Source organism: Dendrobates tinctorius, unplaced genomic scaffold, assembly GCF_039654945.1.
Source record: "Dendrobates tinctorius isolate UK_male_01 unplaced genomic scaffold, ASM3965494v1 ptg000032l, whole genome shotgun sequence".
Lineage (NCBI taxonomy): Eukaryota > Metazoa > Chordata > Amphibia > Anura > Dendrobatidae > Dendrobates > Dendrobates tinctorius.
Window position 1 is genome coordinate 34074656 of NW_027361700.1, and position 20905 is coordinate 34095560.

Below are 20905 nucleotides of genomic sequence, written 5' to 3' on the forward strand. Positions count from 1 at the left end.
GGGCATGGGACTATGGGATGGAGGATATGTATGATCGGTATATGGGCACGGGCCTATGGGATAGTGGATATGTATGATGGGCACATGGGCACCGGACTATGGGATGGAGGATAATTATAATTTGTTATAGCTAACCACAGTTAGTTACTATGCCCGGGAAGCGTCGGGCTCTTCAGCTAGTTTCATTCATATAAGTTGCATTTAATTGTGAAAAAAATGGAAATTTGGCGAAAATTGTGAAAATTTCGCAATTTTCCAACTTTGAATTTTTATGCTCTTAAATCACAGAGATATGGCACTCAAAAAACTGAATAAGTAACATTTCCCACATGTTTACTTTACATCAGCACAATTTGGGAAGCAAAATTTTTTTTGGTTAGGAAGTTATAAGGGTTAAAATTTGACCAGCGATTTCTCATTTTTACAACACTATTTTATTTTTACGGACCACATCACATTTGAAGTCACTTTGAGGGGCCTATATGATAGAAAATATCCAAAAGTGACACCATTCTAAAAACTGCACCCCTCAAGGTGCTCAAAACCAGATTCAAGAAGTTTATTAACCCTTCAGGTGCTTCACAGGAATTTTTTGAATGTTTAAAAAAAAATGAACATTTAACTTTTTCTCACAAAAAAATTACTTCAGGTTCAAATTTTTTTATTTTACCAAGGGTAACAGGAGAAATTGGACTGGAAAAGTTATTGTGCAATTTGTCCTGAGTATGCCGATGCCTTATATGTGGGGGGGAACCACTGTTTGGGCGCATGGCAGAGCTCGGAAGGGAAGGAGCGCCGTTTGACTTTTTCACTGCAAAATTGGCTGGAATTCAGATCTGATACCATGTCAAGTTTGGAGAGCTCCTAAGGTGCCTAAACAGTGGAAACCCCCCACAAGTGACCCTATTTTGGAAACTAGACCCCCAAAGGAACTTATCTAGATATGTGGTGAGCACTTTGAACCCCCAAGGGCTTCACAGAAGTTTATAACGTACAGCCATACAATTAAAAAATCATATTTTTTCCACAAAAATGATCTTTTCACTCCCAATTGTAATTTACCCAAGAGTAACAGGACCCCAAAAGTTATTGTGCAATTTGTCTTGAGTACACTGATACCCCATATGTGGGGGTAAACCACTATATTGGGCGCATGGCAGTGCTCGAAAGGGAAGCAGCACCATTTGACTTTTTTGGCTGGAATTGAGATCGGATGCCATGTCGCGTTTGAAAAGCCCCTGATGTGCCAAAACAGTGGAAACCCCCCAATTCTAACTCCAACCCTAACCCCAACACACCCCTAACCCTAGCCCTAATGAGAAAATGTTTTGCTTGATCGCAGTGTGCCAGGGGTTAACGTGATGGAGGCGGTCCATGACCGCCACTGACACATAGTGCCGGGTGTCAGCTGTAATAATCAGCTGACACCCTGCCGCTATCAGCTGCGCTCCCCCCGTGAGACGTACTCTTCCGTCCTTGGGACTTAGGTTCCAGGTCACATGGACAGAATAGTATGTCAAATGTAGGAAAGGGGTTAATGTTACGTTATTCAATATGCAAAATTGCTGGACATAATCTCATTAAAATAATATATGAAGAAAAACATATTAAAATAACAATCGGAGTCTCCAGAGTACCAAGAATATTAGACAGGTATTTTTTATGTTATGGCTGATGGGTGAAATCTTCAGTGATGCATATGAGTGAAAATAGGAACAAATCCTTATATTTCACATTGTGCCCCTATCACCTCCATCCCACAGTCCTGTGTTGTGTCGAGGCCACAGTGACATTTCATCTACTCACAACAGTATGTAAAATCTCCACATTCCCCAATGGTTTCTATACTCACTGGCGTTTTGTCCACAGTGATATTATACCCTGCAGGAGCCATAGGATGCGTAGTTTCATGACTTTATCTCTCTATGGATGTAATGTTACTTTATTATTAATGCAAGGAAAAAAAGTGAAATGAATCTGTCTGACGTTAGAAATCACTTGGCTGCATTAGGAATCATAGAATCATAGAATCGTAGAGTTGGAAGGGACCTCCTGGGCCATCTGGTCCAACCCCCTGCTCAAAGCAGGATTCGCTAAATCATCCCAGTCAGATGTCTGTCCAGCCTCTGTTTGAAGACTTCCATTGAAGGAGAACTCACCACTTCTCGTGGCAGCCTGTTCCACTCATTGATCACTCTAACTGTCAAAAAGTTTTTTCTAATATCTAATCTGTGTCTCCTCCCATTCAGTTTCATCCCATTGCTTCTAGTCTTTCCTTGTGCAAATGAGAATAAAGTTGATCCTTCTACAATGTGACAGCCCTTTAGATATTTGTAGACAGCTATTAAGTCTCCTCTCAGTCTTCTCTTTTGCAAACTAAACATTCCCAAATCCTGCAACCTTTCCTCATAAGACAGGGTTTGCAGACCGGTCACCATTCTGGTCGCTCTTTTCTGAACTTGCTCCAGTTTGTTGATGTCTTTTTTAAAATGTGGTGCCCAAAACTGGACACAATATTCCAGATGAGGTCTGACCAAAGAGGAGTAGAGGGAAATAATGACTTCACGTGATCTAGACTGTATGCTTCTGTTAATACATCCTAGAATTGCATTTGCCTTTTTTGCTGCTGCATCACACTGTTGACTCATATTCAGTCTGTGATCTATTAGTATACCCAAGTCTTTTTCACATGTGCTGTCACTTAGCCCTATTCCTCCCATTCTATATATGCAGGAGAGCAGCTGTGTCATGTATATAATGGATCTCCCAGGATATACGACCATAGGGGCAGTGCTGAACACTCTATAAGGCCTCTTTCATACGTCAGTGTGTCCGGTACGTGTGGTGACAGTTTTCACATGTACCGGAGACACTTGACATAGGTAGACCCATTCAAATGAATGGGTCTGTGCACATGTTAGTGTGTTTCCACGGACTTTTTTCCAGCAGCGCGGGCCGCAAATCGTACCGCGCACGGGCACGCGGAGAACACACATGGATGTAATCCATGTGACACGCATCAGCGCCGGAGAAGAAACGCTACAGTAAACACAGTAAACAGGTGGAGGCTTTTGGGACTCTTACTCCCATCATCCGACACCTGGTGCCGCAAATAACAGCGACATTAGGAGCGGATGATCAGGGTATTCCTGAGCCGCCGCCTGCGATAACTAAATGAATGAATGAAAAATCCGACTTGGGTTCCCCCTTATTTTTTTATCCAACCAGGTACCTGCACTGCTTTTTAATTATTTAAATAAATAATTTTCAAAAATGGCGTGGGGGTCCCTCCCATTTTTGACAATCAGGCTTGCTAAAGCTCATAGCTGAAGTGCTGCTATTCTCAGGCTGGTAAGGGGCCATGGGTAAAGGCCCCCCAGCCTAAAAACAGCAGCCCGCAGTTGCTAAGAAAAGGCACATCTATTAGATTCACCAATTCTGGTGCTTTACCTGGCTTTTCCCGCTGGCCCTGTAGCGGTGGCAAGTGAAGTTGATATTTGTGGGGTTGATGTCACCTTTCTATTGTTAGGTGACATCAAACCCATGGCTTAGTAATGGAGAAGCGTCTATAAAACACTGATCCATTACTAATCCTATAGTTACATGTTAAATAAACACACAGCAAGAATAAAGTACTTTATTTGAAATAAAACAAAACATAGTTTTCCATTTTTATTATTACGCTTAATCCCATTGAAGGCCTGGATCTCCTGTAATAAAAGTAAAATAAAAAAATACACAATATACCATACCTGTTTGTCGTTCTGTCCCATGCCTTAATCCATGTATGGGGCTAAATAGTTTTAGGCCATTACTTTAAAATCTGGATAATTATCAATTATGTGCCAATTTTTTTTTATTTTTTATAAATGGTTGATTTTATAGCTCCATGTAAAGGACTGTGTTGAAATGAAAACCAAAAGTAATTTTCTCTTCTTTCTTCATCTTTAGAATATGGAAGGCCACTGGAGCTTCGTATCTTCAGAGCATCTGTGACTTCATTTTTTGAGTACCCTATTTTGGTTAATCTTTCTTTTAATTCCGTGTCCTGTTCTGCGAAGTTGTCCATAATATTATTTATACATCATATTCACAAGAATTCACTGTATGGATTGGATTTTTACATGTGGAGGATGGGCACTTTTTTAATGCAAGAAAGAGTTTTCTGTAGTTTTTAGTGATGATTTCATTGTTATTACAAAGACTGAAATGTCTAAAAATTCTATGATGATATCATTAACCCTTCTAGTAAATTCGATATTAATTGTTTTAAGTAATTTAAATCATTAGCAAACTGGTTGAACTGTTAGTCAGTACCAGAACATGAACAAAATAATATATTTGATGAACGCATTACATTAGATTGAAATACAATTATTTTCAAAAATAGCCATAAAAGATTGTCGTAAATACATGTGATGGGGACCTATCGCGGTGCTGATCTCCTGATGATATCATTGAATATAAGAGCATTATCAGTAAACATGAAATATAATGCTTCACTAATAAATTCCATGAATTATTCATTTGCATTTGTGTTAAACAGGATGTCTTGGACTGCATTAATACCTCCGTCATAGAGAATACTGATGTAGAGACTTTTAACATCAGTGGAAGACAAAAGGAAATCATGTTGCCATGTAAAGTCTTTGAAAGTGCTCAAGAAATGGTTTGTGTCCCTTATACAGAACTAGCTGAAGAGCCCGGCGCTGCCCAGGCATAGTAACTAACTACGGTTAGTTATAACAAATTATAATGACTATCCTCCATCCCATATTCCAGTGCCCATATTCCCATCATACATATCCTCCATCCCATAGTCCCGTGCCCATATACCCATCATACTTATCCACCATCCTATAGTCCCATGCCCATATACTCATCATACATATCTTCCATCCCATAGTCCCGTGCCCATATACCCATCATACTTATCCACCATCCTATAGTCCCATGCCCATATACCCATCATACATATTCGCCATCCCATAGTCCCGTGCCCATATACCCATCATACTTATCCACCATCCTATAGTCCCATGCCCATATACTCATCATACATATCCTAAATCCCATAGTCCCGAGCCCATATTCCCATCATACACATCAGCCATCCCATAGTCCCGTGCCCATATACCCATCATACATATCCTCCATCCCATAGTCCCGTGCCCATATACCCATCATACTTATCCACCATCCTATAGTCCCATGCTGATATACTCATCATACATATCCTAAATCCCATAGTCCCGTGCCCATATTCCCATCATACACATGTGCCATCTCATAGTCCCGTGCCCATATACCCATCATACATATCCTCCATCCCATAGTCCCGTGCCCATATACCCATCATACTTATCCACCATCCTATAGTCCCATGCCGATATACTCATCAAACATATCCTCAATCCCATAGTCCCATGCCCATATTCCCATCATACACATGCGCCATCCCATAGTCCCGTGCCCATATATCCATCATACATATCCACCATCCTATAGTCCCGTGCCCATATACCCATCATACATATCCTCCATCCCATAGTCCCGTGCCCATAAACCCATCATACTTATCCACTATCCTATAGTCCCATGCCCATATACTCATCATACATATCCTCAATCCCATAGTCCCGTGCCCATATACCCATCATACATATCCTCCATCTCATAGTCCCGTGCCCATATACCCATCATACTTATCCACCATCCTATAGTCCCATGCCGATATACTCATCAAACATATCCTCAATCCCATAGTCCCATGCCCATATTCCCATCATACACATGCGCCATCCCATAGTCCCGTGCCCATATATCCATCATACATATCCACCATCCTATAGTCTCATGCCGATATACTCATCAAACATATCCTCAATCCCATAGTCCCATGCCCATATTCCCATCATACACATGCGCCATCCCATAGTCCCGTGCCCATATACCCATCATACATATCCTCCATCCCATAGTCCCGTGCCCATATACCCATCATACTTATCCACTATCCTATAGTCCCATGCCCATATACTCATCATACATATCCTAAATCCCATAGTCCCGTGCCCATATTCCCATCATACACATGCGCCATCCCATAGTCCCGTGCCCATATACCCATCATACATATCCGCCATCCCATAGTGCAGTGCCCATGTACCCATCACACATCCTCGATTTCATAGTTCCATGCCCATATACCCATTATGACATCATCGTCACCATGGCAACCATTATGACATAACCGTCACCATTAGAGTTGAGCGAAACGGGTTGGTCAAATTCAAAAGTCGCTGACTTTCGCTACAGTCAAGTTTAACTGATCGAAACCCGACCATAGCGTGAGGTCGGCCATGAGGTCGCTGACTCGAGCGCCAAAGTCGCGTTTACCATAATGCTTCCAGCGCGTTTTCTTAGCCAATGATCAAGGACGCAAACTGTGGGCAACGCAATGACATGGGCAGCAGCCAGCACCATCTTAGAGAAGGGCATTGCAGTGATTGTCTGGCTTTGTGTGGCGTCATAGTGGCTATAAAAGCCCTGAACGCCGACCGCCATCTTAATTCTGCCGATCTTAGCATAGGGAGAGGTTGCTGCTGCTCGTTCTCAATAGGGAGAGTGTTTAGGCAGGTAAAAAAAACTGCTTCTGCTGATAGCGATTTTCACTGTACAACACAACAGTCAATGTGCAGTGACAGGTGAGGATATTTTTGTGTGCAGCAGCTCTGGTGGTTATTAGGCTGCCTTATAAGGCTCCCTGATAGCTGCATTGCTGTTTGCACACTGCTGTGCAGACTGCTTTTTTCAAAGCAAAAATAATTTTATTCCTTTTGTCTGCACAGTTACCGAGCGTTCATTTTTTCACACTTTTATGTGCAGCAGCGCTGGTGGTTATTAGGCTGCCTTATAAGGGTACCTGATAGCTGCATTGCTGTTTGCACACTGCTGTGCAGACTGCTTTTTTCAAAGCAAAAAAACTTGTATACCTTTTGTCTGCACAATTAGCGAGCGTTCATTTTTTCACACACCGTATAGAGGTGTACGCTCCTCACACACTACCGTGTACCAGCTGGTATCACAGACAAATACATGCTATCTGTGTGTGACTCCGTAAAAAGATAGAAGGAGATTTTCATTTTTCCATACATACACCGTATATAGCTGTCCGCTTATCAAACAGTATTGTATATCTGCTGTTTGTATTGCGGTCAAATCTATACAGAGACAGCGTGTGTGTGAGACTCCGTACTGTAAATACATATACTGAAATTTCAATTTTTAAAGGAAAGATGCCGCAATTTTATATAATTTTCAAAAAAAGAGTAAGTAACAAAACATGTTGTTAAAGCAAATGTTGTACTAACTAGGATTTATGGTTTGTTTGTAATAATGTTTTAATGTAGCCACTGGGCGCTGCCATCTTGATTTGCAGATCTGGGAGGACTCATACAGTCTGCAAATATGGCCGACCCTGGACATAGGAGACTGCGTTGGCTCCCGACCCCACCATGCAGCCTCATTAGCAGTGAACTGGGCACGCCCCTGTGGGCTGCACCATTCACTGCTGTAGGTGTGGCTGGGCGCCATTTTACTGTAGCCCAGTGCTATCTGAGGAGCTCCACTTTCTGCACCGTGCTTCCTGCTCCAGCTCCACTGTCCTCCTGCTCTGTCTCCGCCTCCCCACTCACAGCCCCAGTGATCTCCGGTAATCTGACACCTTTGCTTCTATAGTGACAGTGACATATACAGCCCATAGTCTAGTGTATGGGGGTGGGCAGTTACACCAGTGTGGGCATATCTGTAATACGGTCTCCTGTGATACTGCCTGCTGAGCTGTGTATCTAATCCTCTCCTGTGTGATACTGCCTGCTGAGCTGTGTATCTAATCCTATCCTCTGTGATACTGACTGCTGAGCCGTGTATCTAATCTTCTCCTGTGTGATACTGACTGCTGAGCCTTGCATCTAATCCTCTCCTGTGTGATACTGACTGCTGAGCCGTATATCTAATCCTATCCTGTGTTATACTGTCTTCCGAACCATGTATCTAATCCTCTCCTGTGTGATACTGACTGCTGAGCCTTGTATCTAATCCTCTCCTGTGTGATACTGACTGCTGAGCCGTGTATCTAATCCTCTCCTGTGTGATACTGTGTGCTGAGCCGTGTATCTAATCCTCTCCTGTGTGATAGTCTGCTGAGCCGTGTATCTAATCCTCTCCTGTGATACTGCCTGCTGAGCCATGTATCTAATCCTGTCCTGTGTGATACTGACTGGTGAACCGTGTATCTAATCCTATCCTGTGTGATACTGACTGCTGAGCCGTGTATCTAATACTCTCCTGTGTGATACTGACTGCTGAACCGTGTATCTAATCCTCTCTTGTGTGATACTGACTGCTGAACCGTGTATCTAATCCTCTCCTGTGTAATACTGACGCTGAACCGTGTATCTAATCCTCTCTTGTGTGATACTGACTGCTGAACCGTGTATCTAATCCTCTCCTGTGTGATACTGACTGCTGAACCGTGTATCTAATCCTCTCCTGTGTGATACTGACTGCTGAACCGTGTATCTAATCCTGTCCTGTGTGGTACTGTCTGCTGAGCCATGTATCTATTCCTATCCTGTGTGATACTGTCTGCTGAGCCGTGTATCTAATCCTCTCCTGTGTGATACTGTCTGCTGAGCCGTGTATCTAATTCTCTGCCGTGTGATACTGTTCTCCTGAAATATGTGCTGCTGTCACCCTGCTGGTTTTATGTGTGATCTACATGGTGGTATTGTGTATGATCTATATGGCGGCATTGTGTGTGAAGTATATGGTGGTATTATTTGTGATCTGCTAAAAGGGGACCCATTCTAGGGTGGTTCTGGCTGAGCACCTGCACATGGGTCAGGGGTAATAGGTGCAGACAGGGGAGGGCTGGTGAGGCAGCTGAAGAGAGGGGTCTCATTTTTATCGTTACTGTATGGCTCCATTCCCCCCCAGCCTGCTTCCCAGTGTCTCCCCGGACTGCGCCTGTTGCCTCGTTTTCACACATCGTCAGGACAGAATCTGAGGAGGGGAATGGGGTCTTTGCATGCAAAGTCTGGATCAGAACAGGCCATCAATCAGCAGAAATGTTTCCTGGATTTCTGTGCTGCTGTCTCCCTGCTCCTCCCCCATATATCTCCCTCTGTGCCCTCCATAGAACAGGGCACTGCTCTCCTGAAATACTCTGTGCTGCTGTCACCCTGCTCCTCCACCATATATCTCCCTCTGTGCCCCCCCATAGACCAGCACACTGCTCTCCTGAAATACTCTGTGCTGCTGTCACCCTGCTCCCTCCACCATATATCTTTCTCTGTGCCCCCCATAGACCAGCACACTGCTCTCCTGAAATACTCTGTGCTGCTGTCACCCTGCTCCCAGAATCCTTGCTGCCTGCCATCCTCAGTGACTGAAGACCCCATTCCTCTCCTCAGATCCTGTCCTGGCGATGTGTGAAAGCGAGGCGACAGGGGCCTGATATATGGAGGAAGGAGCAGGGTGACAGCAGCACACAGTATTTCAGGAGAGCAGTGTGCTGGTCTATGGGGGGCACAGATCCGGAGGGATCCTCACCCTCGCCACACCGGAGATATTTACAAGGTCTTGCATTACGTTCCCAAGTCTTCCAATGATTCTCCCAAATAGATTTTTGGGTACGGGAATTATATCTTCTTCCAAGCCCAGCCGTTTCTTTGCTTCCTTTGCTAGCTCTCGGTGTCGAGCCGCTTTCACATTACTGTGCCTAAACCACTGCTTAACGTGCAGACATTGCAGATGCATATTTTTCAGGACTGCTACCCTCTTCTCTGTGTCTTCCGTTTCTGCTAGTATCACCAACTGGCCCGTCTCTGGTGCCCAGTTCACACTATAGGCCTTTACTGCCTTTTTAAAGGACTCATGCACACCCTCGCTGGCACATGCTTCTCGCACATCTTCGGGTACCTCCACCACGCACTTAAAGAGCGAAGCCTCACTCTCTTCATGGACAGACGGCTCCTGGTTTACCATGGCAGCTTCCCTCAAGACATCTGCCCCGACCTGGTGACTGTCTTCTTCAGTTCGTAGCTCACAATCTTCATGAGATTTTATCTCTTCACAACCTGTTGACAACATGGGTACTGGCAGTTCCGTCTTGTTATCACTTGGGCCCGGCCACTGTACATCTTCGTCCAAGCTCTTCTTCCGCAGACCTTTTACTACTCCTCTGAGTTCTTCCATCTCTTCGCTAAGGGTCTTGTTCACACCTTGCCACGTTATCAGGTGACCTCTGAGCTCAGAGACATCCTTCTCCAGCTCCTCCACTCTGTGCTCGGCTGTTTGTCTCAGGGCCTTGACTGCCGAGAGCTCGGACACTAGGTGGCGCAGCCGCTCTAATTGCGTGGAGTTGGCGACATCTATACTGGCGACCGTCAAACATTCCAACGCCAGCTGTTGACAGATCTCTTCGCGCCCTTGCTCCAAGCTTTGGACACGTGCTTCTACCTGGTGGAAACTGTCATTCCCTTGTGTCACAGTTTCCGTCTGCACAGCATTAGATTCAGTCCTAGTGGTTGTTACTGGCAATAACCCGTCACAGTCACACCACACAGTATGGCAAACCCCCAAGGTACTCTCTAACTGGGTGTCATGTCCACTGTCATATACTTCCGGGGAATTCAGGTAAGTTGGGCCGACGCATCCCGTCCTTCGGTCGCCCTTACATCTGACCCGTCCACTTTAGTAAGCGTCACCGTCTCAATGTCTGTTAGCCCAACAGTGGAAACGTCTCCATCTTCCTTATACCTCTCATTAACAGGAACCCCCACCTCTGAGCAACCCACCAGATCTGCAAAGCTCACAAAGTCCTGGTTCCTCTCAAATGAAAACGACGAGTCTAATGTTATACCGCCATCTTAGCACTCGTCACTTCTGGACATATTCATAAACACTCTGTCCACAGTATAGTCCATAGTGACCCCATGGATACAGTGCACCTTAACCTTTTTCTTGGTCAGGCAGAGAACGAGAGTTTTTCCCGTCAGAGTCACCTGACTCTTTGAGTCCAGTGGTCCAGAGACTCCTTCATGGCATAATATCACTGTACACACCTGCGGCGTGTCGTCATCCAGGAAAGTCTATGTCGCACACGGAATAGGTATAACAGACACGCGTTTGTCCCTCAAACATGTCTGCTGCAGTAAACGATGCCGCCCCTTTTGATGGTTCCACCCCTTTTTGGACAACTACTCCCTTTTGGGAAACTGCCTCCCTCTGGGACTCCACCCATTTTTGGGTCACCGCCCCATTTGGGACTCCACCCCTTTTTGGGTCACCACCCCAATTTGGGCCACCGCCCCCTTTCGGGATCTCCCCATGTCGATTCTACAGGTCTCCTTAGACCACAGTTCACACAAACAAACCGTTTGTCTCTTGGGCCCGTACTGGCCCTTTAAGTACGATACCACACAAGTTCTTGCTGGCACCACCACAGCTCCTGCTGTCACTGATCACTGACACCTCTGGCTGCCGCTCACACACAGCTGCTGGTGTCCCCTTCGTAACCCTGCCGAGTTACAGGAAGCCGCTTGTCACCTTTGTAACCCCGCCGAGTTACAGCAAGCCGCTTGTCACCTTCTTAACTCTACGGATCCACCGCAATCTGAGTTGAGAAGAGAAAGAGAAAAACACAAACACAAAACACACGTGGCCTGTCTGTGTGCTCTTCAGGACGTCGGTCTCCTCCTGAGACCGTCCAACACACAGGCCTCACCGGTTGCTATTCAGGGCAGTGACCCTCCTCCTAGGCGTCAATAAGACGCCTGTCCATCATTGATCTTATAGTTTTAAAGGGTTAAAAAACACATACATTAAAGTATTTTAATGAAAAAAAAACACAACACGGTTTTCATATTTTATTGAACTCCCAGATCCAAGCGATGCCCTCGCTCTCCTGTAATAAAAAGTAAAAAAAATGAACGGTATACTCCCTGTCTGAAGCAGTCCAATTAATAACTAGTGTCCCACAACGATCTCCCCTATAGAACAGTGACATCATGTGATGTCACTGCTCTATAGGGCCTCCCAGTGATGAACTGACAGGAGACAATGCCTCCTGCAGTGCATCACTTAGGTTAACCTGAGTTCAGGGTCTCACTTTACAGCAATGCTGCGTGAGAATTAGAGTTAGGGTTAGGGCTAGGGTTAGGGTTACGAGACCTCTTTCCCGGAGGCAGAGGGATACCCAGTAGAGGATTTCCTCCGCCTGTCATTTCATCGTGGGAGCCCCTGGAGAGAGGTCGCATCTGCTGATGCGGCTGCTCTTCACAGGAGAGCGTTGTGGGACCCTCGTTATTAATTGGACTATGGCAGAATGGTGAGTATATATTGGTTAATTATTTTATTTTTATTAAAGGAGACAAGGGCATCGTGGATTAGGTGATTGTAAGTATGCAATCTATGCTATGCGTTGTATGTTATATGTGTGGCGCCCCCAGGAGTATGGCCGCCACAGTGGCTTTGCCTTCCTCCAGGGAGGGTAATGTCATGCTTGGAAGCAGTGAAGGGTCTCTCTCGCAGTTAACCTATACATGCAACACAGTTCCACTCCAGGCCAGCAGGGGTGACTCTGAACCAGAATTGAAGGGAGGAGTGCTCTCTGAGGGCCAAGAGGAAGGAGTGGTCAGTTAGTGTGAGGAGGGTGAAGTGTGCAGACGTGAGGGAGAAGCGCGGAGATCGAGCGGAAAGGAAAGGCTCACCTGCAGTGAGAGCGCGTGAACTGGAGCCTGGTCTCCATGGTTGTACGGATACTAATGGTCCTGCAACAGACACCAGAGGAGTAGGAGGCTGTAAATGCCCTACCCCCATCTAAGACTCGGAGGCACAACAGCACGGAGTGAGCCCAGAGAGGAATAGCGGCTACAGCTGTCTGCCATACGAGGAGTGCTAGTAGAAGAGAATTAGGAGGAACTTCATTGTAACTCAGTACTAGGAGTACTTCACTCAAATAAGCGCTAAGGAAGGAGACTGCATAGCCCATCTGCTGAGAGAGAATCCCTGAGCTGCTTTCAGGCTAGCCTGCTCCGGTACCATCTGTAATCAGGACCCAGGACTGCATTTATCAAGTAAAGGTACAGAAATTGCACCTCACTGTGTCTTTGTCTGCTTCCTACCCTTCCGGCACTGCTACATCCCCGTGCCAACCGCATCTACACTGCCCTGGGACCACAGCTTCTCCTGTGGGGAGCTTTTACATCTTTGCTGCACCATACCATCAGTCCCAGTGGATCTGCATGCAGCGTCGGCTTAACATCTCACTTGCCGAACACCACAGGTGGTGTCACGAACTATTCATTTAATCAACTACATTCCACCATTCAATCTCCCCCATTACTTGGGCGCCCAGGGCCACGGACTGGGTCACCGCTGCTGTAACACATCCCGCTGACACCGGCCCAGTACCGAGTACCCCACAGCCCTGGGAGAGCGACCCATTTTGACGTCTCAAACAGGATTACGGAGCCCGGTACCCCCCAGGTCATGTGTGCCATAGACTGTGTTTGTGTAAAAGACTGTGTTGGCACCAATTGCCGCCATTGCCGTGTTGCTTGGCGCGCGCGGGAACCAAAAGAGGTGGGCCTTCGTGGGCGGAGCCTGCCGCAGAGCACGAAGAAGTGAAGTGTCACGCGGGAAGAGAGGACAGTGCGCGAGAAGGGGAGGAGTTGAGGCCTACAGCCGGTAAGCCGCTCAACCCTGGGGCGTGGCAACCATTAACTAGGGGGAAATAGAATGTCTCAGGCAAGCGGCGATGCAGTGGCGAACGCCCCCGCCAGCCCCTCGGTGCCGCAAGCTGCAGTGCCCAATGTGGCTGCGGCTACGGTAGCACCCACCGCAGCGGTCCCCATAATGCCGCTGTCTATGCCCTACATACCGGGAGCAGCCTGGCTACCGCAGTATTCCGGTGAGACTGTTAAAAAGATAAACTGTTAAAGGAGCCGTTCATTGAAGGACTCCTATCCAGTACCCACAGAGGACAGTTGCGCATCATAACCCTGCAAAACCCTGATCTGGACTTTGCTGATTTTAAGGACAGGGCTATTCGGGTCCTGCAGGAATCAACTGACAGCCATCCAGCGCCCCCTAGGTGCCCAGCAATCACCTACCATCAGGAAGCAACATCTTTTCCTTCGATCCTTGTGGAGGCTGATGCACAGACTCTGGATAAATATCCTACAGAAGAGCTGCATCTTCAGGTCCAGGAGTTGACCAAAGGGATGGCTGCACTTACTAAAACCGTGCAGTCCCTGCAGGTGTCCTCCAAGGAGAAGATCCAGCTTGCTTCCAGTCCAGAGGATGTCCCGTGGCTCCGGAAGAGGAGAATCCTGCCACTCCAAGGAAGGAACAACTACCGCTATGACCAGGATGGACATCCCATCTGTCGTCGCTGCTACAAGGCAGGTCATCTTGCAAGATTTTGTCCTTTAAACGAGCAACCCCTGGGGCAGAGGGCCAACCCCCAGGAGTAGAACCACAAGGCCCAAGGAACTGGCGAGCCAAGTATGCTGGAGGGAGACCGATCCTTCCAGTGGTGATTAACGGCATCCCCATGAACGCTTTGCTGGACACTGGCTCCCAGGTGACCACTATGCCCTATATCCTTTATAAGAGGTATTGGGCTGACTCTGAACTCACCCGTGGCCCAACTGATGAACTAACAGTAGTTGCCAGTAGAGTTGAGCGAAACGGGTTGAAAAATTTCAAAAGTCGGGTTTCATGAAACGAAACCCGACCCTAGGATAAGGTCGGCCACGAGGTCGGCGACTTACGCGCCAAAGTCGCGTTTCAAAAGTTTGTTTTGCGCTCTTTTTCAGCCAATCAGGATCCACGGACACTGTGGGCAACGTGATGACATAGGCAGGGGTCACCACCATCTTTCAGAAGGGCATGCAAGTGATTGGCTTGCTTTGGTGGGCGTCACAGGGGTTATAAAAGGGCGTGCACGCCGACCGCCATCTTACTTCTGCCGATCTTAGCATAGGGAGAGGTTGCTGCTGCTGATTCTGTAGGGAGAGCGTTAGGCAGGGAAGAAGAAAAAAAAACTGCTTCTGCTGCTAGCGATTTTTGCCTGTACAACACACCAGTCACTGTGTGTGCAGTGCAAGGGGAGGCTATATTGTGGTGGATCAGCAGTGTTGGTTTTAGGCTGCCTTCTAAGGCTTCCTGACAGCTGCATTGCTGTTTACCCACTGCTCTGCAAACTGCTTTTTTAAAAGCAATCCCAATTTTTTTTTTTGTCCTGCTGAGGTACTGAGCGTGCATTTTTTCACACCATACAGCGGTGTACGCTCCTCACACAGTACCGTGTAACGCCTGTTATCAGAGCCACAGTGAAGCTATCTGTGTGTCACTCTGTGAGAATAAGTCGAGGACGAGGACATGTTCCGTTCTTACAGATCTGCACCTACTAGTTTTGTCTAGCTTTCAAACAGTTAAATATATTTGCTGTTTGATCACATTCAAAACTATAGAGAGACAGTGTGTGTCAGTCCATATACTTAAAAAACACGGAGCTTGACAATTTTACGTACACCGGACAGCCGTGTACGTGCACGCTCCTCTCAGTACCGTGTAACGGCTGTTATCATGGCCACAGTGAAGCTATCTGTGTGTCACTGTGGAAGGATAAGTGGAGGACTTGTTCTGTTCTTACAGATCTACACTCTAGGGAGATTCCTATTCTGCCCAATTCTACATACACCTTGTAGTTTGTGATACACTAGCCAATTTCTGCCTGTGACATAGCTCTGTGATATTCAGTGGGCCTCACACAATCCAAAAGTGTCCAGTGTCCACTAGTGTGTGCAGAAATTCAAAATCTCCCTTATCCTGTAGTCACTTTTTTCACACCTGTGCCATCGAGCCTGTGACATAGCGCTCTGATATTCAGTGGGCCTCACACAATCCAAAAGTGTCCAGTGTTCACTAGTGTGTGCAGAAATTCAAAATCTCCCTTATCCTGTAGTCACTTTTTTCACACCTGTGCCATCGAGCCTGTGACATAGTGCTCTGATATTCAGTGCGCCTCACACAATCCATAAGTGTCCAGTGTCCACAAGTATGTGCAGAAATTAAAAATCTCTGTGATCCTGTAGTCACTTTTTTCACACCTGTCCCATCGAGCCTGTGACATAGCGCTCTGATATTCAGTGGGCCTCACACAATCCATAAGTGTCCAGTGTCCACAAGTGTGTGCAGAAATTCAAAATCTCTGTGATCCTGTAGTCAATTTTTTCACACCTGTGCCATCGAGCCTGTGACATAGCGCTCTGATATTCAGTGGGCCTCACACAATCCAAAAGTGTCCAGTGTCCACTAGTGTGTGCAGAAATTCAAAATCTCCCTTATCCTGTAGTCACTTTTTTCACACCTGTGCCATCGAGCCTGTGACATAGCGCTCTGATATTCAGTGGGCCTCACACAATCCAAAAGTGTCCAGTGTCCACTAGTGTGTGCAGAAATTCAAAATCTCCCTTATCCTGTAGTCACTTTTTTCACACCTGTGCCATCGAGCCTGTGACATAGCGCTCTGATATTCAGTGGGCCTCACACAATCCAAAAGTGTCCAGTGTCCACTAGTGTGTGCAGAAATTCCAAATCTCCCTTATCCTGTAGTCACTTTTTTCACACCTGTGCCATCGAGCCTGTGACATAGCGCTCTGATATTCAGTGGGCCTCACACAATCCAAAAGTGTACAGTGTTCACTAGTGTGTGCAGAAATTCAAAATCTCCCTTATCTTGTAGTCACTTTTTTCACACCTGTGCCATCGAGCCTGTGACATAGCGCTGTGATATTTAGTGGGCCTCACACAATCCATAAGTGTCCAGTGTCCACAAGTGTGTGCAGAAATTCAAAATCTCCCCTGTCCTATAGACACCTTGTACCTTGTTTTACATTACTATATAGTTTGTTGGATTTTGTCTACATTTCTGCCAAAAATGAGGAAGGCTGGTGGAAGAGGCCGTGGAATTGGGCGGGGGTTGGCAGCTGGTAATGATGTTGTTGGTGGTGGATCTGATGGTAGTGGCAAGAGCAAAATAGGACCGAATGCAGGAGGTGTTGAGCCTGCGTCATCTTCTGGCTCCATAAGGCTTCGAAGGCTTAGTTTTCTAGGAGTTGGCAAACCGCTTTTAAAGCCAGAGCATCAGGAAAAAGTTTTGTCTTACATTGCTGACTCAGCCTCCAGCTCTATCGCCTCCTCTTCTGAAGTTGTAAAAAGTAAAAGCACTGAGTCGTCATTGGAGGCTCATGTTCATGAACCACACCTTTCCTTGTGTCCTTCACCCCAACCAAGATTGAAGGATGACGCAGGCCATACTACTGATTACTCCATGGAGCTGTTTTCACATACCATGCCTGGATTATCAAGTGAAATGGTGAATTACCCAGGCCAAGATGAATCTGACTTGGAGTGCACTGATGCACATCCGCTGATAGATGATTCTGCTGGTACATTCACTCAGAGCACTACATTGTCTTCGCAGTGTACAGAGCCAGATTCTGACCCTGATGAGACTCACGTGCCCCTTCCCGCACACTATACCACCATACACGGTGACACAGAGGAAGGTGCACATGACATTGAAGAGGAGGTGAGGGATGACCCAGTTGTTTACCCAGATTGGCATCCATTGGGGGAAGAGGGTGCTGCTTCCAATAGCTCAGATGAGGAGCATCCACAGCAGACATCGACATCGCAACAGCTGTTATCTGGCAGGCCCGGAGCACTCCAAAGACAGGTTCCAAACATCAAAAGAGTTGCTGGACAGCTTGTCCAGAGGGTCAAAAGATCACAGCGTGCTAGGCCGCAAAATGTCTGCCAAAGTAGGAAGAGTGCAGTGTGGCACTTTTTTGAACAAAATCCTCATGATCAGGCCAAGGTTATCTGTAAGAAGTGTGCAAAGACCTTTAGCCGAGGGAAAAATCTGAAAAATTTGAATACCAGTTGCATGCTTAGACATTTAACCAGCATGCACTTGCAAGCGTGGACACAACACCAAACCTCAAGTGCCACATGTGCAACTGATCACAAAGAAGGTAGTCAGCAACGCTACATTGTTTCCCCCACTGTAAGCCCACCGGTTAGCACAGCAGCAAATGTTGAGGTGTTGTTGCAAGGCCACAGCAGTCAGGGAATCCCACTGTTATATCAACGAAATACTGAATCTAGGCCATCAGAAAGAACACCAACTCCATCACCATCATCAACCCTCTCTCAGTCCGCCCTGTCCACCGCTACTTCCACCATATGCAGCTCTCAAGTCCAGCTCACCCTCCCAGACACTATGAGTAGGTCAAGAAAGTACTCAGTCTCTCATCCGCTTACACTGGGTTTGAACGCCCACATTGCCAAACTAATCTCGTTTGAGATGATGCCCTATTGGTTGGTGGAAAGCGCAGCTTTCCGCGAACTCATGGCCTATGCAGTACCACGCTATGACCTACCCAGTCGCCACTTCTCTCGCAAAGCCATCCCAGCCCTCCACCATCATGTAAAAGACCGCATTGTCCATGAACTCAAGCAGTCAGTGAGTGGAAAGGTGCACCTCACAACTGATGCATGGTCCAGTCGGCATGGCCAGGGCCGTTACGTGTCCATCACTGCGCACTGGGTTAATGTGGTGGATGCAGGGTCCACAGGGGACAGCGGTGGTGGGACAGTGCTGCCTAGCCCACGGTATAGGAAACAGTTGGCTGTAGGCGTTCGACCCTCCTCCTCCTCCAGAAGCGAAAGCTCGTCCACAGAGCGCAGTCGTACGAGCACTCCATCTGCAGCTGCCACTGTTGCACACGAGGTGTCCCCCTATTGAGCAGCTAGTGGAAAGCGTCAGCAGGCTGTGTTGCAGATGATGTGTTTGGGCGACAGACACACCGCCGAGGTACTGGCCGAGTACTTGAAGCGACAAACTGAGTCATGGCTGGGCAGTGTACATCTTGAGGCAGGCAAGGTAGTTAGTGATAACGGCCGTAATTTTGTGGCAGCCATAGCCCTTTCAAAACTCAGCCACATACCTTGCTTGGCTCACACCTTGAACCTGGTGGTGCAGTGCTTCCTCAAAAATTATCCGGAGTTAACAGCCCTGCTCCAGAAGGTGCGAAGATTGTGCGCGCACATCCGCCGGTCACCTGTACACTCCGTTCGTATGCAGAAGCTGCAGCGATTGCTCCACCTTCCCAACCACCGCCTCATTATCGACATTGCAACAAGGTGGAACTCCACCCTGCACATGGTGGAGCGGCTGTGCGACCAGAGGCAGGCCATAATGCATTTGTGGGAGGATACACGGCCAGGCACTTTGAGAGCAGACATGGAGTTGACAGGTGTGCAGTGGTCGAAGCTGAAAGACCTCTGTAAAGTCCTTCAGTGTTTTGAGGAATGCACACGGCTGGTAAGTGCAGACGACGCCATCCTAAGCATGAGCATCCCACTTATGCGTCTGCTCATGCAAACTTTGACGCACCTTAAGGAGCAGGCGTCTGCAGCCAATGTTGATAAGGAGGAAGAGGACGAGGGAATCCTTGATGACATTCAGCCATTGTCTGCTCAGGGACCTCTCCTGGACGAGGTGGAGGAAGAAGAGGAGGAGGAGGATGATGATGGGGATGATTACTTAGGGGAGGAGGATACATCTCGTGGGGCAAGTGAAAATGTTGGCGTGGCAAGGTCTGGTACAGGGTTTGTGCGTGACTGGAGGGATGTGGATTTGCCAGAAAGTGCTCCTCCAACCAGCACTCGCAGTGCATCATTGACACCGGGAACATTGGCCCAAATGTCAGATTATGCCTTGCAGATCCTAAAAAGGGCCCCCCGCATTGCCAAAATGATGAACGATGACGACTACTGGTTGGCCAGCATCCTGGATCCACGCTATAAAGGCAAATTACAAAACATCATGCCACAGGAGAACCTTGGTCTAATATTGGCTAACAAACTAGCAACTCTGGTAAACCGGTTGGTTGTGGCATTCCCAGCACACAGCAGCGGTAATGGTTCTCACACGAGCCGTACGGGCCGGGGGCAGCTTGGCAGAGGTGTTCATGGTGCACATAGCAGAAGTGGCGTTGGAGACAGGGGTTTCATGACAATGTTGTGGACTGATTTTTCAAGTACCACTCACACAACTGGTAATACTGCATCGATGGAAAGTGACAGGAGACAGCAGTTGTCAACTATGGTTACAAACTACTTTTCCTCCCATATCGATGTTCTCCCACACAAGTCATTCCCCTTTGACTATTGGGCCGCTAAACTGGACACCTGGCCTGAATTGGCCCAATATGCCTTACAGGAGCTCGCTTGCCCAGCTGCAAGTGTGCTATCGGAAAGAGTCTTCAGTGCAGCTGTATCAATCCTGACAGAAAAAAGGACCCGTCTGTCAACCCAAAATGTGGATGATCTAACCTTCATTAAAATGAACCATGCATGGGTTTCCAAGGATTTTGTCCCACCTTCCCCTGATGACACATAGGGTGACAGAAAAATGGCTTGCTTTGGTCCACCTCTTCCTGGGACTTGACCTATTTCGCCTTTTGCATCAGCTGAATGTCCAACATCAACATATGCCACTTTCTAAAACTCCCTAACTGTGCTGCCTCCCCCCCATGGCTGGGGTCACCACCTAGCGCACGACACCGTGCGAGTGCCGTTGCCCTGGACAGGTGGGTAGTCCGACTCTTGGGCGCGGGCACTGGCACAGGGTCCCTCATAGTGCAATCAAGTGTCTCTGACGGTGGTGGTGCACACCCGCCGTCAGACACACCGCCATACTATGAGGGGCCCAGTGCCAGTACCGACGCCCACGAGTGGGCCCCCCTTGCTTGGGCAGGGC

General features: G+C 47.3%; 1 protein-coding gene across 1 annotated transcript in view; it reads left to right on the forward strand.

The window, feature by feature from the left end:
• Positions 1-7646: 7646 nt before the first annotated feature.
• Positions 7647-20905, forward strand: part of LOC141086567 (NXPE family member 2-like) — a 124463-nt gene continuing 111204 nt past the window's right edge. Inside the window, exon 1 of the mRNA XM_073572714.1 lies at positions 7647-7714. The gene's annotated coding sequence lies outside the window, so the exon portion shown is untranslated. The remainder of the gene's footprint in view (positions 7715-20905) is intronic.